Source organism: Colobus angolensis, unplaced genomic scaffold, assembly GCF_000951035.1.
Source record: "Colobus angolensis palliatus isolate OR3802 unplaced genomic scaffold, Cang.pa_1.0 Scaffold13, whole genome shotgun sequence".
NCBI lineage: Eukaryota > Metazoa > Chordata > Mammalia > Primates > Cercopithecidae > Colobus > Colobus angolensis.
In genome coordinates, this window is record NW_012114252.1 from 9,212,443 (window position 1) to 9,240,419 (window position 27,977).

The 27,977-nt window shown below is 46.6% G+C and overlaps 1 protein-coding gene across 1 annotated transcript in view; it reads right to left on the reverse strand.

Moving 5' to 3' along the window:
- SLC15A1 (solute carrier family 15 (oligopeptide transporter), member 1) overlaps positions 1-27,977 on the reverse strand; it is a 78,362-nt gene that overhangs the window by 49,973 nt on the left and 412 nt on the right. The gene's annotated exons all lie outside the window — the stretch shown is intronic.

Sequence of the window (27,977 nt, forward strand, 5' to 3'; positions counted from 1 at the left end):
GGATGGGAAGGGTAAGGGAAGGTGGGAGGATGAAGCAAGGTTAGTGGATACAAAAATACAGTTCTGTAGAAGGAATAAGAGCTGGTGTTTGGTAGCACAATAGGGTGACTACAGTTAACAAAAATTTATTGTATATTTCAGAATACAGCCTGGGCACGGTAGCTCACACGTGATCCCGGCACGTTGGGAGGTCGAGGTGGGTGGATCACCTGAGGTCAGGAGATTGAGACCAGCCTGGCCAACATGGCGAACCCCCATCTCTACTAAAAATACAAAAATTAGCTGGGCGTGGTGGCACACAACTGTAATCCCAGTTACTTGGGAAGTTGACGCAGAAGGATTGCTAGAACCTGGGAAGTGGAGGTTGCAATGAGCCAAGATTGCACCACTACATTCCAGCCTAGGCCACAGAGTGAGGCTCTATGAAAACAAATAAACAAACAAACAAAAAAAACCCCAAAACACAAAAAATAAACAGAATAGATAGCAGATCTGGAATGTTCTCAACACAAAGAAATGATCGAGGTTTGAGGTGATGGATATTCCAAATATCCAGATTTGATCACTACACATTGTATGCCTCTATCAAAAATCATATGTGTCCCCTAAATATGTATAATTATTATGTATCCATAACAAATTTTTAAATCCTTAAAGCCCTATGGCAGCCCATGTGTTGCAAACTACAGCAGAGCTGCCCACATGAAAAGCAATTCAACTGGAAGTCAATGTCTGCCCCTGTGGCTGGTATTTGAGAAGACTGACTTCTCTCTGCACCTGAGATTTGCATCTCTAACAACAGTCAAGATGAAGTCAATGCTGCTGGTCTAGGGACTACACTTGGAGGACCACATGCAGGCTGTGATGTCCTGCTGCCTGATGGCTCTACATAAGAAAGTTTTATCACTTCCCTGGCTCCAAACACCAGGAAGACCACACCAGCTATCAGAGCAGAAATCGAATACAGGAGCCATACAGCCTGCCGAAGCCTCTGCCACAGTGCCCTCCTCCATCTCCCACACCATTTCCCTCTGGGGCCCTTCCTTGTAGATTTACTGCCTTATATTTTCATTATGTGCAAGTTCAAAGCCCTATCCCACAATAAACATAAGCCACAACCCTGGCAGAGGAACTCCCTTCCTGACCCTGACCACGGGGCCCTCCAGGCTTCACCACCCCTTCCCAGGCAGGCGCCTTCCCTCCTGGTCCCATCAGCCTGTACTCGGGTTATTTCCACTCCTGCAGCCCAGCGTGGCCCCAGGGGCCTCCTACCAGATGGTCTTACATTTTTGCCCACTTAAGAGCATTTTAGGTCCGGGCGCGGTACCTCACACCTCCATCCGAGGTGGGTGGATCATTTGAGGTCAGGAGTTGGAGACCAGCCTGGTCAACATGGTGAAACCCTGTCTCTATTAAAAATACAAAAATCAGCCAGGCGTGGTGGTGCAGGCCAGCAACTCAGGAGGCTGATGCAGGAGAATCGCTTGAACTCGGGAGGCGGAGGTTGCAGGGAGCTGAGATAAAGCCATTGAACTCCAGCCTGGGCAACAGAGCGAGACTCCATCTCAAAAAAAAAAAAAAAAAAAAGGAAAGAAAGAAAGAAAACAATAATAAAGAACATTTTAGATGCTATTTTAGACCTTGTCCTAAGCAGGAAATACACTGTACTGGTTTCACAGGACCCCAGTCTCCAACTCTTCCTGCCTGTTAGAGTTCTGGACAGAGATTCCTCCACACGAATAACCTGGTTTCCTCGCGAGCGAGACCTGTCGTGGGATGGGGCTGCTTCCAGGGCAATACACTAAGAATGAGGGCCATGGAGTCAACCCTGTGGCTGAGTCTCACGCCAGCCTCTGTCTCATGCCAGCTGCATGGCGGGCGAGCCCATCTGTTTTGGGCTGGCCCAACAATCAAATGAGGATGGCCTTGGCCCTGTGGGGTTGCTGGAAGAGTCCTGCAAACCCCACAACGCTCAGTGCATCCTTGCGGGGGAGACGCGACTGCCTCAGGGTCCGCAGCGCGCCCCTGCGCTGCTTCCTGCAGAGCAGAAATTCAGTGTTTGTGGGACACGTTTCCTAAGGCCCGTTTATCAGTCACAGAGCACAGCGCTCAGATCCAGCTCTGCACTGTGGGTTCCACGAGCCCTTCCAGGAGGGTCCTTCTTCTTCAGCCCCGAGCCTGACCTGCAAGGAACTCATCCATGTCCCAGGTCTCAACCTGGCTCCCACTGGGTTTGGCCAACTGGGAGCCCTGGGAAGATCACAGGGAGGGAAGAAACGTTGGGGTATTTGTTTTTCTGGTGTCCTCCCTGCAAGGTCACCTCAGACCATCACCTCTAGTGACAGTCACGTCTTCTCTGACGTCAGCCCTTCCCACACAATCTTTCCTTCCAGATTTCAGTAGCGGTTCCTTTCCCTCATCTTGCAGGCCCAGAGGGCAACAGGGAGGCTGCTGCAGACCCAGGTGCCACACTACCATTTGTGGTGTCTGTCCACCGCAGCATGTTTCTGTGACCAAGCCCTGCTGTGCCGAGCGTGGCCTATGTGTCCTGGGAGGTCCGTGGTGAGGCAGTGCACCCGCTGTGGACTTGGGCCATCTTTCACACCAGGCAGGAAAGCACCAGTCTCCAGCGAATAGGAAGGGCTGGTCGGGCAAGCTTGCATTTGCAAGCTTGGTGCAAACCAGCCTGAGAGTGCAAAGCATCATTGCTGCAGTGCTGTGCGTTCTTGAGGACATGGCAATACCACATTACGCTTCACCTACTTAGACTTTGGGTAATTTGGCCTGACCATTGCCTCCCAAGGCCAACGAGAGGGGTGAAGTCACACAAAGGTCCGTGTTATCCTTGGCCCTCTTCAGGGAAGCAGGAGCGAGCTCTGAAAACCCAAATCACCCAAATGCAGCAGGGAGAGCCTGGGCTTCATCACAAACCTTCCTTTCCTGTGTTCCCCAGATTTTTATTTGCAGGGAAAGATTTCATCTTTCCAGAGTTGTCTGTTTGCCTTTGCTAAATATTTTGTACCTGTTATTTGCTTAATAATAGTGGTAAAGTTTTCCTCCACTTCAAACATACTACGGTTACAGAAAAGAGGCCATTCAGAAAGCTTAGGTCTTAACATCATTATACACAGAACTAAATTACGGGAAAGGAAATCCCTGCAAGCGTAAATCCGAGACTCAGTACCCAGACAGCACTGAGAAGGCATTTTGTTTTCTGAAAGTGTATCTTCCAAGAACTGCTTTTATTATTACAGGGCAGAGGTTGCTAACTTCTTTGATAGAATCCAGAGCTGTCTACTGGGTGTAACACTGCAGTCAGCATTTCTTATCTGAATATACTTGTGTCAACAGGATTGCTATCTTAGCTCCAGTGCAGAAGCGGTGTTTACATCGAGACTTCAGACTGAACTCAAGTATCAACTCTCACAAGATTCTGTTTACTTTGGTGCAACCGTGTTTAGGTTGGTTCCCCGCTAGTAAACCTCAGAGGCATATTTGAGTAGCCCAGTGTTTCTAGTATCACTCTGGGGTCCCTTGTGTTGAACTATGATCAGAGCCAAACCCAGCTTAGAATCTGGACTTCGCATAGGACTGTTCGTTAACACCCAACACATTGCAATCGCTGAATCAGTGCAGGCTCTTCTTGCTATTCTAGGCCCAGCAGTGGTTTTGCTTTCTTTTGGCTAAAGAATTTGATGAAATAAATGTGTATTATATATTTATATATGATTATTGACTTGGGGGTTGGCGGGGGACAGGGAACACAGGAGAAAAAAGAGACCCCCTTCTTCCCCACAACTCAGTGAAGTCTCCCATCCATGTGAATATTTCCTACTATTTATATACAGCATGCTCCATATTTTGAACCATTTCGGGATGGAAACTCTAACTTTGACGTTTTATTACCTAGAAATTAATAACTCCCTCAGCAACTGGAAGGCTGCTGAGAGTACACCTCTAGGAGCTAGACTTCAGAAGTTGGAAGGAACGAGGCATTTTGCTGAGATCAAAGAGAGAAGGCCTCACTTTCAGGCAGAGAGATAACTGTTTTCTATCATGACCAAGAGTGAAACTGAAGGAATACTGTAAGCTTCACATACTGCTTTGAGGACGTGTTTCTGAAATTGCAAGGTGTGGTGGTCAGAATCGTGGTCCCCTAGAGATGTCCACAGCGTAATCTCTGGGATTCAGGGATATGTTCCCTTCCACGGCAAAAGGTTCTTGCAGACGTGATTAAGTTGGGGGCTTGAGATGAAGAATTTATCTTAGATTATCCAGGCAGACCCAATATAATCACAAGTGTCCTAAAAAGAGTCAGAAAAGGTCAAAAGCAGGGGAGTGACTGCAAGTGTGGAGGGAGGGGTCCCCAAGCCAGGGAATGTGGCAGCCTGGAGAAGTTGGAAAAGGCAAGGAGGGTTCCCCCTGAGGGACTTTCGATTTTAGCCCAGTAAAATTCATTTTGGACTTCTGACCTCCAGAACTACAAGAAGACACCTGTGTCAAGCCACTAAGCTTGTGGTTTTTTGTTACAGCAGTAATTAGAAACTGATACACAGAGGTTTGCCCCAAACTCTGTAAATACAGGTCTTTAATCACTATTTACATATAACTAAGACTCAAATTTCCTGCCACATTTTGTTTGTTGGTGAAATGCTCTCTTTATTAATTTTTTCCTAAACTATATTTTTCTACTTGGAGCTTAGAAGTGCATACCTAGCACCTGGCTTTTAAGCTGGATTTGGCAGAATCTAAACTCTGGTGCTTGCTCTGAAAATGGTTTCCGAAGCCAGGAGTAAAGGAGTAAAGTACACAAAGTCAGTCCCACAAAAGTCCCAGGAAGCCAATGGTCCCTGCAAGAACACAGTTTGGCCTTGCTAATGGCAAAAGTGGTTTTCCAGTTAAGGAGAGAACTTTCTCAGTATTGCCCCTGCATCTAGCCAGTGGAAAGACATGGGCTTTTGGGAATCAGGATAGCGAACCACAGTGTAGAGACATTCCTCCTAGCCATGCGGCCTTGATCAAGGTGCTTACGCTCTGGGCTTCCATTTCTTCACCCACAATAGAGTTTGCATGTACGTCCCCACCAAAATCTCATACTGAAATGTAATACTCAGTGCTGGAGGTGGGGCCTGGTGGGAGGTGATTGGATCACGGGCTTTGGCACCATCCCTCTTGGTACTGTCCTTGCCACAGTGAGTGAGCTCTTGTGAGATCCGGTCATTTTATTTTATTTTTATTTTTGAGATGGAGTCTCACTGTGTTATCCAGCCTGGACAGCAGTGGTGCAATCTCAGCTCACTGCAACCTCTGCCTCCCAGGTTCAAGAAATTTTCCTGCATCAGCCTCCTGAGTAGTTGGGACTATAGGCATGTGCCACCACGCCTGGCTGATTTTTGTATTTTTAGTAGAGATGGGGTTTCACCATGTTGGCCAGCCTGGTCTTGAACTCCTGGTCTCAGATGATCTACCCGCCGTGACCTCCCAAAGTGCTGTTATTATAGGCATGAGCCACCACACCCAACCTTAGATCTGGTCATTTTAAAGTACGTAGCATCGATATGGCTGCCCTTTCCAAGATGGCCAAACAGGAATAGCTCCGGTCTGCAGGTCCCAGCGTGATCAACAGAGAAGACAGCTGGTTTCTGCATTTCCAACTGAGGTACACGGTTCATCTCATTGGGACTGGTTGGACAGTAGGTACAGCCCATGGAAGGTGAGCTGAAGCAGGGCGGGCCATTGCCTCACCTGGGAAGCACAAGGGGTCAGGGGATTTCCCTTTCCTAGCCAAGGGAAGACTGTACTGGGAAAACTGGGACACTCCTGCCTTGACGCTGCACTTTTCCAAAGGTCTTAGCAAACAGCACACCAGGAGATTATATCCTATGCCTGGCTCAGCGGATCCCATGCCCACGGAGCCTTGCTCACTGCTAGCGCAGCAGTCCGAGATCAAACTGCGAGGCGGCAGCCTGGCTGGGAGAGAGGCATCCACCATTACTGAGGCTTGAGTAGGTAAACAAAGCGGCTGGGAAGTTCGAACTGGGTGGAGCCCACCGCAGTTCAACAAGGCCTGCCTGCCTCTGTAGACTCCACCTCTGGGGGCAGGGCAGAGCTGAAAAAAAGGCAACAGAAACTTCTACAGACTTAAATGTCCCTGTCTGACAGCTCTGAAGAGAGCAGTGGTTCTCCCAGCAAGGTGTTTGAGCTCTGAGAACGGATAGACTGCCTCCTCAAGTGGGTCCCTGACCCCTGTGTAGCCTAACTGGGAGACACCTCCCAGTAGGGGCCGACTGACACATCATACAGCCGGATGCCCCTCTGAGACGAAGCTTCCAGAGGAAGAATCAGACAGCAATATTTGCTATTCTGTAATATTTGCTGTTCTGCAGCCTCCGCTGGTGATACCCAGGTAAATAGGGTCTGGAGTGGACCTCCAGCAAACTCCAATAGACCTGCAGCTGAGGGACCTGACTGTTAGAAGGAAAACTAACAAACAGAAAGCAATAGCATCAACATCAACGAAAAGGTCATCTACACCAAAACCATATCTGTAGGTCACCAACATCAAAGACCAAAGGTAGATAAAACCACAAAGATGGGGAGAAACTTGAGCAGAAAAACTGAAAATTTTAAAAACCAGAGCTCCTCTTCTGCTCCAAAGGATCACAGCTCCTCACCAACAATGGTACAAAGCTGGACAGAGAATGACTTGGACAAGTTGAAAGAAGTAGGTTTCAGAAGGTCAGTAATAACAAACTTCTCTGAGCTAAAGGAGGATGTTTGAACCCATTGCAAGGAAGGTAAAAACCTTGAAAAAAGGTCAGATGAATGGCTAACTAGAATAAACAGTTTAGAGAAGATGTTAAATGACCTGATGGAGCTGAAAACCATGGCAAGGGAACTACTACGTGATGCACGCACAAGCTTCAGTAACTGATTTGATCACGTGGAAGAAAGGGTATCAGGGATTGAAGATTAAATTAATGAAATGAAGTGAGAAGAGAAGTTTAGAGTAAAAAGAAATGAACAAAGCCTCCAAGAAATGCAAGACTATGTAAAAAGACCAAATCTACATTTGATTGGTGTACCTGAAAGTGACAGGGAGAATGGAACCAAGTTGGAAAACACTCTTCAGGATATTATTCAGGAGAACTTCCTCAATCTAGCAAGGTGGGCCAATATTCAAATTCAGGAAATACAGAGAACACCACAAAGATACTCCTTGAGAAGAGCAACCCCAAGACACAAAATTTTCAGGTTCACCAAGGTTGAAATGAAGGAAAAAATGTGAAGGGCAGCCAGAGAGAAAGGTCAGGTTACTTACAAAGGGAAGCCCATCTCTCAGCAGATCTCTCGGCAGAAACTCTCCAAGCCAGAAGAAAGTGGGGGCCAATATTCAACATTCTTAAAGAAAAGAATTTTCAACCCAGAATTTCATATCCAGCCAAACTAAGCTTCATAAGTGAAGGAGAAATAAAATCCTTTACAGACAAGCAAATGCTGAGAGATTTTGTCACCACCAGGCTTCCCTTACAAGAGCTCCTGAAGGAAACACTAAACATGGAAAGCAACAACTGGTACCAGCCATGGCAAAAACATGCCAAATTATAAAGACCATCCATGCTAGGAAGAAACTGCATCAACTAACAGGCAAAATAATCAGCTAACATTATAATGACAGGATCAAATTCACACATAACAATATTAACCTTAAATGTAAATGGGCTAATTGCCCCAATTAAAAAACACAGACTGGCGATTTGGATAAAGAGTCAAGACCCATCAGTGTGCTGTATTCAGGAGATGCATTTCATATGCAGAGACATTCATAGGCTCAAAATAAAGGGATGGAGGAAGATCTACCAAGCAAACAGAAAGAAAAAAAAAAAGCTGGGGTTGCAATCCTAGTCTCTGATAAAACAGACTTTAAACCAACAAAGATCAAAAGAGACAAGGTCATTACGAAATGGTAAAGGGATCAATTTATCAAGAAGAGCTAACTATCCTAAATATTTATGCACCCAATACAGGAGCACCCAGATTCATAAAGCAAGTCCTTAGAGACATACAAAGAGACTTTCCCACATAATAAAAATGGGAGACTTTAACACCCCACTGTCAACATCAGATCAACGAGACAGAAGGTTAAAAAGGATATCCAGGACTTGAACTCAGCTCTGCACCAAGCAGACCTAATAGATATCTACAGAACTCTCCATCCCAAATCAATAGAAAATACATTCTTCTCAGCACCATATCGCACTTATTCCAAAATTGACCACGTAGTTGGAAGTAAAGCACTCCTCAGTAAATGTAAAAGAATAGAAATCACAATAAACTATCTCTCAGAGGACAGTGCAACCAAAATAGAACTCAGGATTAAGAAACTCACTCAAAATCACACAACTACATGGAAACTTAACAACCTGCTCCTGAATAACTACTGGGTAATTAACAAAATGAAGGCAGAAATAGAGATGTTCTTTGAAACCAATAAGAACAAAGACACAACATACCAGAATCTCTGGGACACATTTAAAGCAGTGTGTACAGGGAAATTTATAGCACTAAATGCCTACAAAAGAAAGCAGGAAATATCTAAAATCGACACCCTAACATCACAATGAAAACAACTAGAGAAGCAAGAGCAAAAAATTCAAAAGCTAGAAGGCAAGAAATAACTAAGATCAGAGCAGAACTCAAGGAGACAGTGACACAAAAACCCTCCAAAAAATCAGTGAATCCAAGAGCGGCTTTTAAAAAAGATCAACAAAATAGACAGCCTGCTAGCAAGACTAATGAAGAAGAAAAGAGAGAAGAATAAAATAGATTCAATAAAAAATGATAAAGGGGATATCACCACCAATCCCACAGAAATACAAACTACCATCAGAGAATACTATAAACACCTCTATGCAAATAAACTAGAAAATCTAGAAGGAATGGATAAATTCCTGGACACACACATCCTCCCAAGACTAAACCAGGAAGACATTGAATCCCCGAATAGAACAACAACAGGCCCTGAAATTGAGGCAATAATTAATAGCTTACCAACAAAAAAAAGTCCAGGACTAGATGGATTCACAGCCGAATTCTACTAGAGGTACAAAGAGGAGCTGGTACCATTCCTTCTTAAACTATCCCAATAATAGAAAAAGAGGGAATCCTCCCTAACTCATTTTATGAGGCCAGCATCATCCTGATATCAAAGCCTAGCAGAGACACAACAAAAAAACAGAATTTTAGACCAATATCCCTGATGAACATCGATGCGAAAGTCCTCAATAAAATACTGGCAAACTGAATCCAGCAGTACATCAAAAAGCTTATCCACCATGATCAAGTTGGCTTCATCCCTGGGATGCAAGGCAGGTTCAACATATGTGAATCAATAAATGTAATTCATCACATAAACAGAACCAAAGACAAAAACCATATGATTATCTCAATAGATGCAGAAAAGGCCTTCAACAAAATTCAACAGCCCTTCATGCTAAAAACTCTCAATAAACTAGGTATTTATGGAATGTATCTCAAAATAATAAGAGCTATTTATGACAAACCCACAGCCAATATCATACTGAATGGGCAAAAACTGGAAGCATTCCTTTTGAAAACTGGCACAAGACAGGGATGCCCTCTCTCACCACTGCTATTCAATAGAGTTGGAAGTTCTGGCCAGAGCAATCAGGCAAGAGAAACAAATAAAAGGTATTCAATTAGGAAAAGAGGAAGCCAAATTTTCCCTGTTTGCAGATGACATGATTGTATATTTAGAAAACCCCTCAGTCCAAAATCTCCTTAAGCTGATAAGCAACTTTGGCAAAGTCTCAGGATACAAAATCAATGTGCAAAAATCACAAGCATTCCTATACACCAATAATAGATAAACAGAGAGCCAAATCATGACTGAACTCCCATTCATAATTGCTTCAAAGAGAATAAAATACTTAGGAATCCAACTTATAAGGGATGTGAAGGACCTCTTCAAGAACTACAAACCACTACTCAATGAAATAAAGGAGGACACAAACAAATGGAAGAACATTCCATGCTGATGGATAGAAGAATCAATATCGTGAAAATGGCCATACTGCCCAATGTAATTCATAGATTCAATGCCATCCCTATCAAGCTACCAATGACTTTCTTCACAGAATTGGAAAAAATTACTTTAAAGTTCATACGGAACCAAAAAAGAGCCTGCATTGCCAAGACAATCCTAAGCAAAAAGAACAAAGCTGAAGGCATCATGCTACCTGATTCAAACTACACTAGAAGGCTACAGTAACCAAAACAGCATGGTACTGGTACCAAAACAGAGATATAGACCAATGGAACAGAACAGAGACCTCAGAAATAACACCACACATCTACAACCATCTGATCTTTGACAAACCTGACTAAAACAAGAAATGGGGGAAGGATTCCCTATTTAATAAGTGGTGCTCTGAAAACTGGCTAGCCATATGTAGAAAGCTGACACTGGATCCCTTCCTTACACCTTATACAAAAATTAATTCAAGATGGATTAAAGACTTAAATGTTAGACCTAAAACCATAAAAACCCTAGAAGAAAACCTAGGCAATACCATTCAGGACATAGGCATGGGCAAGGACTTCATGACTAAAACACCAAAAGCAATGACAACAAAAGCCAAAATAGACAAATGGGCTCTAATTAAACTAAACAGCTTCTGCACAGCAAAAGAAACTATCATCAGAGTGAACAGGCAACCTACAGAATGGGAGAACATTTTTGCAATCTACTCATCTGACAAAGGGCTAATATCCAGAATCTACAAAGAACTTAAACAAATTTACAAGAAAAAAAAAACAACCCCATCAAAAAGTGGGCAAAGGATATGAACAGACACTTCTCAAAAGAAGACATTTATGCAGCCAACAGACACATGAAAAAATGCTCATCATCACTGGCCATCAGAGAAATGCAAATCAAAACCACAATGAGATACCATCTCACACCAGTTAGAATGGCGATCATTAAAAAGTCAGGAAACAACAGGTGCTGGAGAGGATGTGGAGAAATAGGAACACTTTTACACTGTTGGTGGGACTGTAAACTAGTTCAACCATTGCGGAAGACAGTGTGGCGATTCCTCAAGGATCTAGAACTAGAAATACCATTTGACCCAGCCATCCTATTACTGGGTATATACCCAAAGGATTATAAATCATGCTACTATAAAGACACGTGCAGGCCAGGCGCGGTGGCTCAAGCCTGTAATCCCAGCACTTTGGGAGGCCGAGACGGGCGGATCACAAGGTCAGGAGATTGAGACCATCCTGGCTAACACAGTGAAACCCAGTCTCTACTAAAAAAATACAAAAAACTAGCCAGGCGAGGTGGCAGGCGCCTGTAGTCCCAGCTACTTGGGAGGCTGAGGCAGGAGAATGGTGTAAACCCAGGAGGCAGAGCTTGCAGTGAGCTGAGATCCGGCCACTGCACTCCAGCCTAGGCGACAGAGCGAGACTCCATCTCAACAACAACAAAAAAGACACATGCACATGTATGTTTATTGCAGCACTATTCACAATAGCAAAGACTTGGAACCAACCCAAATGTCCATCAATGATAGACTGGATTAAGAAAATGTGACACATATACACCATGGAATACTATGCACTCATAAAAAAGGATGAGTTCATGTCCTTTGTAGGGACATAGATGAAGCTGGAAACCATCATTCTCAGCAAACTGTCGCAAGGACAGAAAACCAAACACTGCATGTTCTCACTCATAGGTGGGAATTGAACAATGAGAACACTTGGACACAGGGTGGGGAATATCACACACCGGGGCCTGTCATGGGGTGGGGGATTTGGGGAGGGATAGCATTAGGAGAAATACCTAATGTAAATGACGGGTTAATGGGTGCAGTAAATCAACATGGCACATGTATACATATGTAACAAACCTGCACGTTGTGCACATGTACCCTAGAACTTAAAAGTATAATTTAAAAAATGAAAATAAAATACGTAGCATCTTCCCCCTTGCTCTCTCTTGTGCCTCCTTTTGCCATGTGACATGCCTGCTCCTTCTTCACCTTCTGCCATGATTTGAAGCTTCCAGAGACCTCACCAGAAGCAGATGCTGCCACACTTCTTGTACAGCCTGCAGCACCGTGAGCCAGTTATATCTCTTTTCTTTATAAATTACCCAGGTGTTTCCTTATAGCAATACGAGAATGGCCTAACACAGAAAAGTGGTACCAAGGAATGGGGCATTGCTATAAAGAGATCTGAAAATGTAGAAAAGCTTTGGAATGGGCATAGGTCAGAAGAGTGTGGAGAGCTCAGAAGAAGACAGTAAGATTAGGGAAAATTTGGAACTTCTTAGAAACTGTCTAAATGGTTGTGATCAAAATGCAAACAGTGACATGGACCATGAAGGTCAGGCTGAAGAGGTCTCAAGTGGAAATGAGGAACTTACTGGGAACTAGAGCAAAGGTCACTTTTGTCATGTCTTAGCAAAGAACTTGACTGCATTGTGTCCATGCCCTAGGAATTTGTGGAATGTTAAACATAAAAGCGATGACCTAGGATATCTGGTAGAAGAAATTTCTAAGCAGCAAAGCATTCAAGATGTGACCTGGATGCATCTAACAACCTATGCTCATAAGTGGGAGCAAATAAAATGACTTAAAGCTGGAACTTATGTTTAAAGGGGAAGCAGCGTGTAAAAATTGGGAAAATTTACAGTCTGGCTATGAGGCAGAGAAAGAAAATGCTTTTTCAGCAGAGGAATTCAGGCTGTGGAGCAACCACTTGCCAGAAATATTTGCATAACTAAGAAGGAGTCAAGTGCTAACACTCAAGACAATGGCAGAAAGGCCTCTAAGGCATTTCAGAGACCTTCCTAGCAACCCCTCCCATCACAGTGCCTGGAGGCCTAGAAAGGAAGAATAGTTTCATGGGCCAGCCCAGGGCCCCACAGCCCTATGCAGCCTCAGGACACTGCTCCTTGCATCCCAGCCACTTAGTCTCCAGCCTTGGCTCAAAGGGCCCAAGATACAGTCCAGGCTGCTGCTTCAGAGGATGCAAGTCATAACCCTTGGTGGCTTCCATATGGTGTTAAGCCTGCAGGTGCACAGACTGCAAAACTGAAGGAGGCTTGGGAGTCTCTGCATAGATTTCAGAGGATATATGGAAAAGCCTGGATGTCCAGGCAGAAGCCTGCTGCAGGGGTGGAGCACTCACAGAGAGCCTCTGCTGGGGCAGTATGGAGGGGAAAGATGGGGTTGGAGACCCCACACAGAGTCCCCATTGAGGCATTGCCAAGTGGAGCTGTGAGAAGAAGGCCATCATCCTCTAGACCCCAGAATGGTAGATCCACCAACATCTTGCACCCTCAGCACAGAAAAGCCACAGACACTCAACAACATGTAAGAGCAGCCTCTGGAGCTGAACACTGCAAAGCCACAAGGGCAGAGCTGCCCAAGGCCCTGGCACCCCACTTCTTGGATCAGTGTGCCCTTGACGTGGGTTACAGAGTTACAGGAAACTATTTTGGAACTTTAAGATTTAGTGACTGCCCTGCTGGATGCTGAACCTGGGTGGGGCCTTTAGCCTCTTGCTTCTGGACGATTTCTCCCTTTTGGAATGGGAATGTTTACCTAATGCCTATCCTCCCATTGTATCTTAGAAGTAAGTAACTTGTTTTTGATTGTGCAGGTTCATAGGTGGAAAGGACTTGCCTTGCCTCTGATGAGACTTTGGACTTGGACTTCTGAATTATCGCTGGAATGAATTAAGACTTTGGGAGATGGCCAGGCATGGTGGCTCACGCCTGTAATCCTAGCACTTTGGGAGGCCAAGGCGGGGGGATTACAAGGTCAGGAGATCGAGACCATCCCAGCTCACACAGTGAAACCCCGTCTCTACTAAAAATACAAAAAAAGTTAGCCGGGTGTGGTGGCGGGCACCTGTAGTCCCAGCTACTCAGGAGGCTGAGGCAGGAAAATGGCGTGAACCTGGGAGGCAGAGCTCGCAGTGATTGGAGACTGCACCACTGTACTCCAGCCTAGGCAACAGAGCAAGACTCCATCTCAAAAAAAAAAAAAAAAAAAAAAAAAAAAGACCTTGGGGGATTATTGGGAAGGCATGATTGTATTTAGAAATGTGAGAGGGACATGAGATTTGGGGAGGCCAGGGGAAATTATATAGTTTGAATGCATGTCCCTGCCCAAATCTCATATTGAAATATAATGCTCAAAGTTGGAGGTGGGGCCTGGGGGAGGAGATTGGATCATGGGGACAGTTTCTCATGAATGGTTTAGCACCCTCTCCCTTGGTAGTGTCCTCACAATAGTGAATTCTCATGAGATCTGGTTGTTTAAAAGTATGTAGCACCTCCCTGCTCACTCCTTGCTCCTACTCCAGCCACATGACATGCCTGCTCCCCCTTTGCCTTCCAACATGATTGAAAGTTTCCTGAGGCCTCCCCAGAAGTGAACAGATGCCAGCACCATGCTTCCTGTACAACCTGCAGAGCCATAAGCAAATTAAACCTTCTTTCTTTATAAATTACTGTTTCAGGTATTTATTTATACTACTGCAAGAACAAACTGACACAATCTACCACTTTCTCTGAAAGTTAGTTAATAAGATTGAATCTACAATGAATAAAATGAGGTTTTTTATTCACTGCATCTCAGGAAGACAACTTGGCAGATTCTTTTTTGTTTTGTTTTGAGATGGAGTCTTGCTCTGTCACCCAGGCTGGAGTGCAGTGATGCAATCTCGGCCCACTGCAAGCTCCACCTTCTGGGTTCACACCATTCTCCTGCTTCAGCCTCCTGAGTAGTTGGGACTACAGGCACCTGCCATCATAGCTAATTTTTTTGTATTTTTAGTAGAGACGGGGTTTCACCGTGTTAGCCAGGATGGTCTCGATCTCCTGACCTAGTGATCCACCTGCCTCAGCCTCCCAAAGTGCTAGGATTACAGGTGTGAGCCACTGTGCCCGGTCAACTTGGCAGATTCTTAACTGAGTGTGGATGAATATTTAGAATGGACTGACTTAAAACACAGACAAGAATTTACCATGGGGGACCCCTGGCAGGGGTAAGGAGGTGGCCATCGAAGAAGAAAGAGCCCCCTCCAGGATCACTTACATTGACCCAAAGTAGAAGGGCCTGATGATGTCACACTGGAAGTCAGACCATGGGAATGAGGATGGTGTGGACCAGAGCAAAGTGGTCTTCTCAGATATAAGCCATCATGACAAGCATCATATTGTCTTTCAAACTGCTTTTTAGGTGGACGTTGCTATAGTGTGCACCAGGCAGGAGCTAGGGAGAGTGAAGGGCCTGTTGCTCCGAAGCCATGCTAGTGAGCTGATGCAGAAACATGCCTGGGGTGGGGAGGTGCGTGCTAGGCATGGCCCCTGTCCAGGGTCACCTGCTTTGCTCTGCACTCCACCTGGCCTGTCCACCTTAGCTTAGCTTCCCCCCGTGGAGAACCTTGCTCCCAAACCTTGTGTGCTCTCTCCCTGCAGGTGAAGCCCTGTTCCTTGGCCTGGCCTTCAAGGCCCCCTAGGGTCTGACTCTAGCTCCATCCTCCTCCACCCCAGCTGTCCATCCACATGACTAGTTTTCTGTCTCCATTTGAACCCTTTCAGAACTCCGCGTGCCATGTGGTCTCTCTCTGCCTCCTTCGCTTCCCAAATCCTCTCTCCTTTCTCAGGGTTCTTTGGACCCTTTACTGCTGCCCTGGCAGAGTGAGGGGTTCTACTTCAAAAAAACGTCACAGAGCCTCTTTTAGCATAGGATGTCTCTCACTTCTTGTTAAGAAAATAAAGCATGTGCCACTTCAAAAAGCAGCGGTGGGACCTATACCAGGCTACACTGTGACTGCCCTGAGGACAGGGGTGGGGTGGTGGGAAAAAGGAAGGATGTGGGTGCCTGGTGTCACACATTTGGTTTGATGTTTTTTTTCCAAAATGGATTAACTTTGATCGAGCAATGAAAAGTGTTTTGCTTTCCTTAAATGGGCTCTTGTACCATCAGAGTCAGGTTAACTTTAGAAGAAATTCAGCGCCTGTAACCCAAAGCCCTTGTTTCTGGAGTGGCTCTTGTTGAGGCTGTTTCTTGCCCAGCTTGATGATTTCTTTTCTTCTTGGATTTGAATGTTTTGCCGCCTTTCCCACCCTTGGGGACTCTGCTGGTCCACCCGGCATTCTGGTGTGGATTAGAAAAGTGTGGCCTCCTAGGCCCAATGCAGCCCAGGGAGGCCTGGCTTGACAAGTGAGTGAGGGCCACTCATTCCAATCAGAAAAGGTGTCCCTGATGGCTGCACTGCTGGTGACTGGAGCATGGGCTGCATTCCATACCAGGGGTCCTCCTGCTGGGACCGCCATGAAGGCATAGCCGGCACCCAGACTGCGCCCGTCCTCAACTGCTCTTCATAGAAATAGCCTACTTTTCAGGGACAGGCATGGTGGCTCACGCCTGTAATCCCAGCATTTTAGGAGGCCAAGGTAGGGGGATCACTTGAGTCCAGGAGCTTGAGACCAGCCTGGCCAACATGGTGAAATCCCATCTCTACTAAACATACAAAATGTAGCCACATGCCTGTAATCCCAGCTCCTCAAGAGGTTGAGGCCTGAGAATTGCTTGAACCCAGGAGGTGGAGGTTGCAGTGAGCTGAGATCATACCACTGCACTCCAGCCTGGGTGACAAAGGGAGACTCCATCCCCCTCCAAAAAAAGGCCTCCTTTTCCACGGCTACCTTCTTCCCCACTAGGAAGGTGCTGCAGTTCCTCTAATCCATAAACAAACAGGGACATAAACAGAACGTGCTGATGTGTGGTATTCAAATGCCACTTTCATCAAACTCCTGCTTCTCTCTCCTGCACCACTGCTCAAAGCAAATGACGTATTAGACTCTAAGAATGAAGAAATCTCAGTAACCCCCAACAGCATGAAATTAACTTAGAAACCGTGTGGAGAAACTCGTGCCGGAGACTGTGAGTTTATCAAGTGACCGGGCGTGACGCCATGTGGACAGCAGCCTAGCCCTGTGGACCTTGCACGCAGGTCACCAGGCCAAGGCTTGACTGCAGCTGACCTGAGTCTCAGCAGACGCCTGGTGGTCCTTCCAGAACACAAGAGAATAGGAAGGCCATGAGGGCTCCACTTCCCTCAGGACCTCCGAGGGTTCTGGTGAGGTGGCGGCGGGGGATCTTTCTGCCCAGCATCCTCACAAGAGAGACATGGAACACGAAACCACTCAGCTGCAGCCTGGCCCTGGCTTCTTGGCAATGGGCCACCTGTCATCAGCCCCTGCTGTTACAGGGCCACTCTTCCCGCCTACGTGGGTCATGAGCTGCCCTGCCTGCACCTCTTGCGTGCATAGTCAAGCCCTGCACCGTCTGGCGTGTGCTGGACAGCCAGCCTTCACCTTTCTTTAAGACAGTTCCTCCCTCAGCTTGGGTGTCCATGGCTCCAGCATGGGGACAGCTCCGGGTCAGTGTAGGAGTTTGGCAGAGCTGCCTTACAAAGTGCCTCAAACTGCGTGGCTTACAGCATGGAAATGTGGTCTTTCATAGTTCTGGAGGCTGGAAGTCTGAGATGGAGGTCAGCAGGGTTGGGTCCTTGGGAGGATGCAAAGGAGAATCTGTCCCAGGCCTGTCTCCTGGTGTTTTGAGGCCCAGCTTTGGTGTTCCCAGTCTTGAAAGAACGTCACCTCCACCTCTGCCACCATACTCACATGGCGTTTGCCCTGTGTGTGAGTCTGTGTCCAAATCTCCTCTTTTTACTCATTTTTAATATCGTTGCTATTTTTGAGATAAGATCTCGCTCTGTTGCCAAGGCTGCAGTGCAGTGGCACGATCATAGCTCACTGCAGCCTTGAACTCCTGGGCTCAAGGGATCCTCCTGCCTCAGCCTCTTGGGCAGCTGGGACCACAGGCGTGTGCAGCCATGTCGGCTAAGTTTTGAAATTTTTGTAGAGACAAGGTCTGCTATGTTACCCAGGCTGGTCTCAAACTTCTTATCTCAAGTGATCCTCCCACCCGGGCCTCCCAAAGTACTGAGATTACAGGCACGAGCCACCATGTCCAGTCCAGATTTCCTTTTTGTGAGGACATTGCTCATATTGAATTAGCGGGGCCACACTTCTCCAGTATGACTTCATCTTAGTGAATTACATCTTCAATGACTCTGTTCCCAAGAAAGGTCACACTCCAAGGTATTGGGCTTCAATATATGCATTTTGGAGGATAAACAATTCAACCACAACAGTCACAACTTACTGCTTTAGGTTCAGATATCCTCCTGTCTTTTAAAAAGCTTTCCACACATGACTATCTAAAATCATAGGCTGCAGAGGCCTGAAATGACTGGCCTCTCGCGGTTTTGTAAATTACCTACAACTTTTAGCATCTCGTTCCTGAACTACAGGCACGAATCTTTGAACACCATTCCTGTCCCCCTTCAGGAAGAAGTGATCTCTCTGGGGCCCAGGATCCAGACACCTTTGGACATGCTGACAGTTGATTTCCAACCTGCTCTCAGCTTCAGGGAAAGGTGAGCCAGGCCACCGAGTGCTCCAGGGTTCACATGCCACAAAGCTGTTTGGCAAAACAGGAAAGATCTCAGGACAGTCCTAAGTCCTGCCTCAGGTAGAAGCTGGGTAGTCAGGTGAGATGATTTTCCCAGATGTTAGTACAGCAACCCTTGCTCTCCAAATTAGCTTCCTGATCTACACCTGGATATTTTTAGTCTAGAAGAACACCTTTCCTTCAGAACTAAGAGGCTCACTTTAAATGCAAGACTGCCAAAGGTAAATAAACAAATATATGCTCAGGTTAAAGAGAAGAGAGATCTGCCGGGCGTGGTGACTCACACCTGTAATCCCAGCACTTTGGGAGGACAAGGTGGGCGGATCACAAGGTCAGGAGATCGAGACCGTGGTGAAACCCCGTCTCTACTAAAATTACAAAAATTATCTGGGCACAGTGGCGGGCGCCTGTAGTCCCAGCTACTCAGGAGGCTGAGGCAGGAGAATGGTGTGAACCTGGGAGGTGGAGCTTGCAGTGAACTGAGATCACGTCACTGCACTACCGCCTGGGCGAGAGAGCAAGGCTGCATTTCAAAAAAAAAAAAAAAAAGAGAGAGAGAGAAGAGAGACCCTTCCTCAGAGCAGACTCTAGAAGGAGAGAGGAGGAGAGAACACAAAGGGAAGCAGATACCAGCCTCTGGGACAGCATCAGTTCCACACACCCAACAGGCAACAGAAACGGTGGCCCTGATTATATTGTACGTTGTCGTAGGAGAAAATGATGCTAAAGATACATAAGTGTCACTAAATTAAAAGGAAACAAGGCTGGGCAATGTGGCAAGACCCCACCTCTACAAAAAATACAAAAATTAGCCAGGCATAGTGGCACATGCCTGTAGTCCCAGCTACTTGGGAGGCTCAGGCAGGAGGATTACTTAAGCCAGGGAGGTCAAGGCTGCAGTGAGCTGTGATAGCGCCACTGCACTCCAGCCTAGGTGACAGAGCGAGACTCTGTCTCGAGAAAAAAAAAAAAAAGAACCAATCTGGTCTTTTGGAGGGTTGTTTTACAAGGCAATGAGGTTGAAGACCCTAACTTATACACACAAAGACTTTTTTTTTTCCAAGTAGTAAATCATGACTAGAAAAAAATGCTTTACAATCATGGTTAAGTATGAAGTTAGGTTATAAAACAGAATGCAAGTTTTCTGCCCACACGATGGATCAAAAGTGATGGCAAGGCCGAGGGCTGTGGCTCACGCCTGTAATCCTAGTACTTTGGGAGGCTGAGGCTGGTGGATCATGATGTCAGGAGATCAAGACCACCTGGCCAAGATAGTGAAACCCCGTCTCTACTCAAGATACACAAATTAGCAGGGCGTGGTGGCATGTGCCTATAATCCCAGCTACTCGGGAGGCTGAGGCAGGAGAATCATTTGAACCCAGAAAGTAGAGGTTGCAGTGAGCCGAGATCGCACCACTGCACTCCAGCCTGGGTGACAGAGCAAGACTCCGTCTCAAAAAAAAAAAAAAAAAAAAAAAAAAAAGGCAAAAACTGCAATTACTTTTGCACCAACCTAATATTTGGGTTGCACATGGCTCTTTCCTATCATGAGAATACCTGTAAGAAAGTTCTAGAAGTAGAATGCTGTTAAAACATGATGTGTATTTGGGAGGCCGAGGTGGGCGGATCACGACGTCAGGAGATCAAAACCATGGTGAAACCCTGTCTCTGTTAAAAATACAAAAAATTGGCCAGGCACAGTGGTGAGCGCCTGTAGTCCCAGCTACTCGGGAGGCTAAGGCAGAAGAATGGCGTGAACCTGGGAGGCAGAGCTTGCAGTGAGCTGAGGTCGCGCCACTGCACTCCAACCTGGGTGACAGAGTGAGGCCCTGTCTCGAAGAAAAAAAAAAAAAATATATATATATATATACACACATATATATATAATGTGTATTTTAAATTTCACTGGATATTATCTAACAACTCCCCACAAAAATGTCAGGTGACTAATTTTTTCTGTCTTCTAATTTTAGAATTAGCATGCATAGCAGAAACAGCTACATTTTTCAAAAACAAGAAAAGTGAAACACTGTGCACGAAGACAGCCTGGACACTTGATCTGTAGGTCCACAGTACCATATCAACAGAATGGGAACGGCGTTTTTAGAACTGGAGGTAAATCGCCTGTGTCTCCTAGATCACTCTGGGGACTGTTTTCTATATACCAACTCTCTTACTAAGTGGATCGTTTACAGTTGACCAGAAACTATGACCAGAAAACCCATCTGTCTTGCTGGGGGAAGACACTGGTCACCAAACATAGCGTCTGAGCTGAGGACCGTGATGGAGTTATCTTTACACCACAAATGTTTTCTATCTCAAGTCATCTATAAGCCATGGACATATTTTGGAGAGAATACTTTGTTATCATGTCAGGGTGAATAGTGTCCTGCCCTTCCCCCCACAGATTCACATCCTTCTCAATCTCAGAACACGACCTTATTTGGAAATAAGATGGTTGCAGACGTAATTAGTGAAGAACAGGTCATACTGGGACAGGGTGGTCCCTCATCTAATGCGAGTAGAGTGCTTCTAAGAAGAGGAAAAGTGACACAGAGACAGATGGACTGGCAGAGATGGCAGGGGCGTGTCCACAAGCCAAGGAATGCCAAAGACCACCAGTCACACCAGAAGCAAGAGAAAGGCCTGGAACGGCTTCTTCCCTAGAGCCTTCAGAGGGAGTGTGGCCTTGCTGACCCCTTGACTCTGGGCTCCCAGCCTCCAGGACTGTGAGAGAAGACTTTTCTGTTGTTTCAAATTCCCCAGTTTGTGGTGCTTTTGTTACGGCCACCACAGGAAACAAGTACATCACGTGAGTTTAGGTGTCTTGATTTATTTTTTTTAACGTGTAACATTTATTTATTAACTTTGATTTTAGGGGTACGTATGCAGGTTTGTTATGTAGGTAACTCGTGACTCAGGATTTTGATGCACAGATTATTTTTCCACTTAGGTACTAAGCCTAGTGCCTAATAGTTGTTTTTTTTCCAAACCTCTCTCTCCTCCTACCCTCTACCCTCAAGTAGGCCCCACTCCGTGTTGTTCCCCTCTGTGTCTTTGTGTTCTCATTATTTAGCTGCTACTTATAAGTGAGAATATGCCATGTTTGATTTTCTGTTCCTGTTAGTTTGCTGAGGATAATGGCCTCCAGCTCTATCCATGATCTTGTTCTTTTTTATTGCTGCGTAGTATTCCATGGTGTATATGTACCATGTTTTCTTTAGTCTATCATTGACAGGCATCTAGGTTGATTCTATCTCTTTGCTATTGTGAATAGTGTGACAGTGAACATATGTGTACATGTGTCTTTATGGTAGAATGAGTTATATTCTTTTGGGTATATACTCAGTAATGGAACCGCTGGGTCAAATGGTAGTTCTTGGGGGAGTCGCCACAATGCTTTCCACAATAGCTGGACTAATTTACGCTCCCACCAGCAGTGTATAAGCATTTCCTTTTCTCTGCAAGGTGTTTTGATTTAACGGAAAAAAACGAAAAAGTTTATTTCCTCAAGAACATCTCAAATGTATAAATGTCTGCCATGTCCTAATAGAGCTTATAATAAAATCTTGTCACTAGGGGCAGATTGTAGAAGTTCTAAATGCCTAGTTTGAGAACTTTTAACGAGCCTTCTTATGTAAGTACATTCTGTGACTTTTCTAGTTGTTAATCTGATCTCTGAACCAAAATTCCCTCGGGATATGGACCTGTTGTTCCATATCCCCACATCATACCTGGAGGACCCTAAACTCTCTCTCCAATGAGAGACCCCTTTCCGCAGCCCAGTGAGGGGCTTTGAGAAGTTTCCAGTCTAGGAACTGGGAGACGAACTAGACCTTCCTCCTTCTTAAGCCTCTGTGGAAGACCCTGTCCCTCTGCCCCGAGCTGCGGCACTTCCCAGCGGCTAAGCCTGTGCTTTAACTGTGTTCTCATAGCTGCCCTCATCCTAAACCCCAAAAACCAGAGGGGCCGAGAGCAGAGGTGTGGCCTGCCCTGGCTGACACAGCCCTCCTTTCTATCACATCCATGAGGTGACCCCAGGGTCCAGTGTCCTCCGCAATACACTTCCAGCTTCTGAAACCAAGGGACAAAGGTACAAAAGGGTGACTCCCTGGTTCTCTGTGTTGCAACCCCGGGATGATGAGTCAATCGTGCTCACTCAGCGAAGAAGACTCCTCTTTCTCTCACTGTCCTCAAGGAAGAATGTGGAAAAGTTCCTCAGGCCTGACCCTTGTTTTTATTTCCTTATCGGCTCACCTGGGACACCTACCCACTTTCTCTCCTGCAAGGCGTAGAATCAAGATGCATTTGTGTCTGAGAGCTTCTGCCCCTGCCATGGGAACACAGCTGGCTAGGCAGTCTCAGTCCAAGATTCCACACCAGGCCCCCAGTCATCAGCAGCTCCACCATGGGGAATAGAGTGGGAGTCCCATTTTCTAGGGAGGATTCCTGGTAGCTCAACTAGCCCATTGAGTAAGTCCTGTTTGTTCTTCATGGAATGGTTCAGTAACTCAAAGCGCAGTAGAAAAATTATTGATCAAAAAATCCCGGCCTGGCACAGTGGCTCATGCCTGTAATCCCAGCACTTGGGGAGGCCTAGGCAGGTGGATCACCTGAGGTCAGGAGTTTGAGACCATCCTGGCCAACGTGGCAAAACCTCATCTCTACTGAAAATACAAAAATTAGCCAGGCGTAGTAGCACGCACCTGTAATCCTAGCTACTCTGGAGGCTGAGACAGGAGAATTGCTTGAACTCAGGAGGCAGAGGTTGCCGTGAACCGATATCATGCCACTGCACTCCATCCTGGGTGACAGAACAAGGCTCGGTCTCAAAAAACAAACGAACAAAAAAACCCAAGTGAACCAAAAATGGAATAATCTTACTCAGGACATTTTGTAAGGGATGTGAACGACCATGCAAACCTTTAGCATTCCATCCAAACTGGGCAAACCTAAAGTAGGCAAACTCTCCTGCTTAGACAAACACTCCTAGTTGCTGCTTCCACTGATCCCATAGTACCTCATTTTCCTCAACTCTAGCTCAGAGTGGAAGAGTGCTGTTTATGGGCTTGTGTTCCTGCCCCCTGAGGACATAAATTTCTTCAAGGCAGGATTATTTTATCCTCTCATGGTAAGTAAATAGATAAGCGATTCAGGTGCATCCTGGCCAGCCCAGCTGAACCACATTCATTTATCACGCCCATTCATTTCTATTCTCTTTACTCTTTTTGTTTTGTTGTTGTTTCAGACACAGTTTCTCTGTTCCCCAGGCTGGAGCACAGTGGAGCGATCTTAGCTCATTGCAACCTCTACTTCCTGGGCTCAAGTGATCCTCTGGCCTCAGCATCCTGAGTAGCTGGGACTAGAGGTGCGCACCACCACGCCCAGCTAATTTTTTTTTTTTTTTTGTAGAGACAGGGTTTTGCCAGCTTGCCCAGACTAATTTCAAACTCATGAGCTAAAATGATCTGCCTGTCTCAGCTTTCCAAACGCTGAGATTACAGGCGTGAGCCACAGTGCCCAACCCTCCCTATGTTAAGACAGCACCGGCAGACTAATTCTCAAGTTCTACCTGCTAATTTACCCAATGCTTCATTGTCGTGGACATGTACCCACATGGACAAGCCAGGGGCCAGACTGTACTCGACCTTCCCACAGCCTAATTTTTAGGACACAGTAGCAACATTTGCACGTGGGCAGGGGTCAAAAAAAAAAAAAGAACCCAGGGGTTCTTTAGAGCCTTGGCTCTCAAAGCGTGGGCCTGGGACCAGCAGCATCACACCACGTGGGAACGTGGTCAAATGTCAGTGCATGAGCTCTACCCTGCACCTGAGACTCTAGGCGAGGGGCCCAGAAAGCCCCACTGCTAGAACAAGCCCTCACTCAGATAAGCCTGATGCATGTTCAAGTTTAAAAACCGCTGACTTAGAGCAATATTAGCCCGAAAGAACCCAGTGTTAGAAGTTCTCTCTTCTTGCTGCTGGCTAGGAGGAGGTGGGTTCCCCCGAAGGTCATATGCCAAAGGCCTCCTTCAGTGTGAAACCACCCCTAGAGCTTGCAGCAGGGACACCAGCTGCCCTGGTACTTCAACATTGTTCTTCGGTTGACTCAAGAGCTGACAGGAAGAGAGAACGTGGAGGGACGTGCCAGGTGTGAGGGACCTTCACAGCCCATCCATCATTTTAAGCTCAGGCAGCTGACTTGCGAAAATCCATCAGAATCACAAACAAGGCCAGCCAGGAGGCTGAGACCTGATGGGGCAGGAAGAGAAGAAAGCACCCTTCATTAAGTGAGTGAGTATCTCCAGTCAACCTGGAGGTCTTGGCAGATGGAGGCAGGTGCTTGCTGCATAGAACCTGAAGCCTTGTACCTAATTTTCCAAGTCCATTTAGCATAGTCTTGGTAAGCTTCGGATAAGGGAGTGAGATGGGGTGGGAAGAAAGAGATCAAATAGTCTAAATCTCCAGCAAAAGTATCCCCAGCCCTGTGACCCTATGAAGGCTTCGGAGGCTGCTTTTACTTACTGAAGCTTCTTCCCAGCATATAAGAAGTTTTTTGCTATTCAGAGACAGAATTTGACCTGACAGCCCTTGGGAAAATAACGTCTCCCCACCCCAGGCTCTGAGAACCACACAGATACCTTAGCTAGGGTCCCCAAACCATGGCTCATGGGCTAACTCTGGCCCACTGCCTGTTTTTGTGTGGCTCACAAGCTAAGAATGGTTCTTACATTTTTAAGTGACTGTAAAGTTTAAGATTTTGTGGCACATGAAAATTATATAAAATTCAAATGTCTGAGTACATAAATGAAGTTTTATTGAAACCGCTCTGCCATTTGTTTATTGTCTATGGCTGCTCTAGAACTGCAAAGTTGAGAAGCTGCCACAGAGACCAGCTGGCCCCCAGAACCCAAAGCATTTCCTACCTGAGGCTTTCCAGAAGAGACTCTCGACCACTGCTTTAAAACAAGGAGGTACCGTTCATGAGCCCAACAAGAAACTCAACCAGGTTTGGCTGTGCGTTGCCACACCAAAAGCGGCTTTTTTTTTTTTTTTTTTTTTGAGACGGACTTTCACTCTTGTTGCCCAGGCTGCAGTGCAATGGCACGATCTCAGCTCATTGCAACCTCTGCCTCCTGGGTTCAAGTGATTTTCCTGCCTCAGCCTCCCTAGTAGCTGGGACTACAGGTGCCCACCACCATGCCCAGCTAATTTTTGTATTTTTAGTAGAGACGGGGTTTCACCATACTGGCCAGGATGATCTTGATCTCTTAACCTCGTGGTCCACCTGCCTCGGCCTCCCAAAGTTCTGGGATTACAGGTGTGAGCCACCACTCCCAGCCCCAAAGCAACTTTTATTTATCTTGTTAACTGCTGTGGATTCTCCTTGCTTCTGTTACTAAGTCTAATAAATGCCTTAATGGTACAATTCTGAGTCTCATCCAATCCCTCACTTTCCTATTCATTCAGAACTTCTGCTCCTGGATTCTCAAGGAATGAAAAAGCACCTACTCTGAAAATGTGTTCCAATTACAGTGGGACGAAGTCAGAGGCAGGAGGCACAGGCTTTTCTAAGGACCATGTCCTTTTTGTCTCCTGCCCCGTTCACCAACTGCTTCAAGTGTCCCCTCAGTCACTGAGGGATCTGAAGCAATTCTGGCATGACCTAAGCACCAAAGATGTTCTTTTTTTTTTTCCTTTTTGAGACGGAGTCTCACTCTGTCACTGAGGCTGGAGTGCAGTGCACCGTGTTGGCTCACTGCAACTTCCATCTCCCGGGTTCAAGCAATTCTCCTGCCTCAGCCTCCCGAGTAGCTGGGATTACAGGCACCTGCTACCATGCCCGGCTAGTTTTTATACATTTTTAGTAGAGACGGGGGTTTCATGATGTAGGCCAGGCTGGTCTCAAACTCCTGACCTCAGGTGATCCACCCACCTCGGCCTCCCAAAGTGCTGGGATTACAAGTGTGAGCCACCGCACCTGGCCAAGATCTGTTCTTAAGAGAAGTTACTACTACTTTTTTTCTCCCTTAACCATTAAACTATTTTTTTTTTCATTTACTAACCCTTGATATTGAAAAGTTAGGACTTCAGTAAAAATCAAATCAGTGTTTGCATATAAACTTCTTGTTGCTATTTACATGCTATGTCAATCTCAGTTGCAAACAGAGAGGACAGGTTGCAGACTAGAATGCGTCAATTCATTTGGAAGGAGGCTTCAAAAGCTAACTCTGTATTCCTTCACCAACAACCAGGCAGCTGCCTTTAACAACTCTCGGGATTGGATATGCTGGAATTGCTAAACACGGGTCATCAATTCCAACTCAACAAGGATGCTACTCAGGTATTTGGTATTTGATGATCAACAGAAATACTTCAGAGCACCTCCCAGCAAAGTTACAGAGTGACAGGTGGGACTTGTTTAAGGGCAGGACCCAGAACAGCAGCCCGGGAATATGCCTGCAGAGCTGAGCTCTGCCACAGTCTCCACCAGAGAGGGAAGTTGCAGATCTTTCTGGAACAGGCATAATTGGCCACAATTAGAAGTCCAAAGTGTGAACCACTCACTGCTTCTCCTTAGGAACCACCATATGGTGTGTCCAGCAGGCGTTCTAAGAGCCAGAGGACAGCTGCGCCCCGGGGCTGAGCACTGACACACATCGCCCCACCGGGACCACTGAGGCAGCCACCGACTGACATTCCTGTCTACAGGCTCAGATCCCTCTCAACCACGTGGCCACATCTTCTGCAAAGTGCCGGCCGGGGGCATCCATGGCACAACTTTGGGGAACTGACTGGGCTTCGTCATCTTTAAGAAAGCAGCGGGCTGGGCTGCTCTCCTGCGGCTCTGGCTCCGCATCCATTCCCTCTCTCTGGGTCTGCCTTAGTTCCCGGGTGGTTAATTCCGAAGCGGGCAGGAGTTGAGTTGCTTCCTAGCTGTTTTGTTGATGCTCCAGCCCCATCAAGAGCCAGCTCCTTACCATTCTGTAAGGCACAGAAGGTGCCTTCAACTAAGCCAGGGGACAGTGCAGAGGATTAAGAGGGGGCCACAAAGAGAGGGCCCCAACTCCTCTTGAGCCAGGGCTCCCTGCGGAACTGCAGGGCCACCTCGACACCCAGAGGCAAGACAAGTGCACAGGCAGCCACAAGGCGCCCGCCAGGTAGACGGTGTTTCTGCCGCCCCTGCCGTCACCCGCTGGGTCCCGTCCCGCTCCAAGCGTACTCCCGGCCCGCAGGGTGGGAACACGAGGACCACAGTGCCCCACGGGCGGGAGAATCAAGATCGCAACCTCGGCGGAGTCGGCGCCTCTGGGCACCTCCGGCTTCCGCGCCCCGGCCGCTCAGTGACCACCCAGGAGGGGACCTCGGGGGCCTCCGGGTCGCCCCG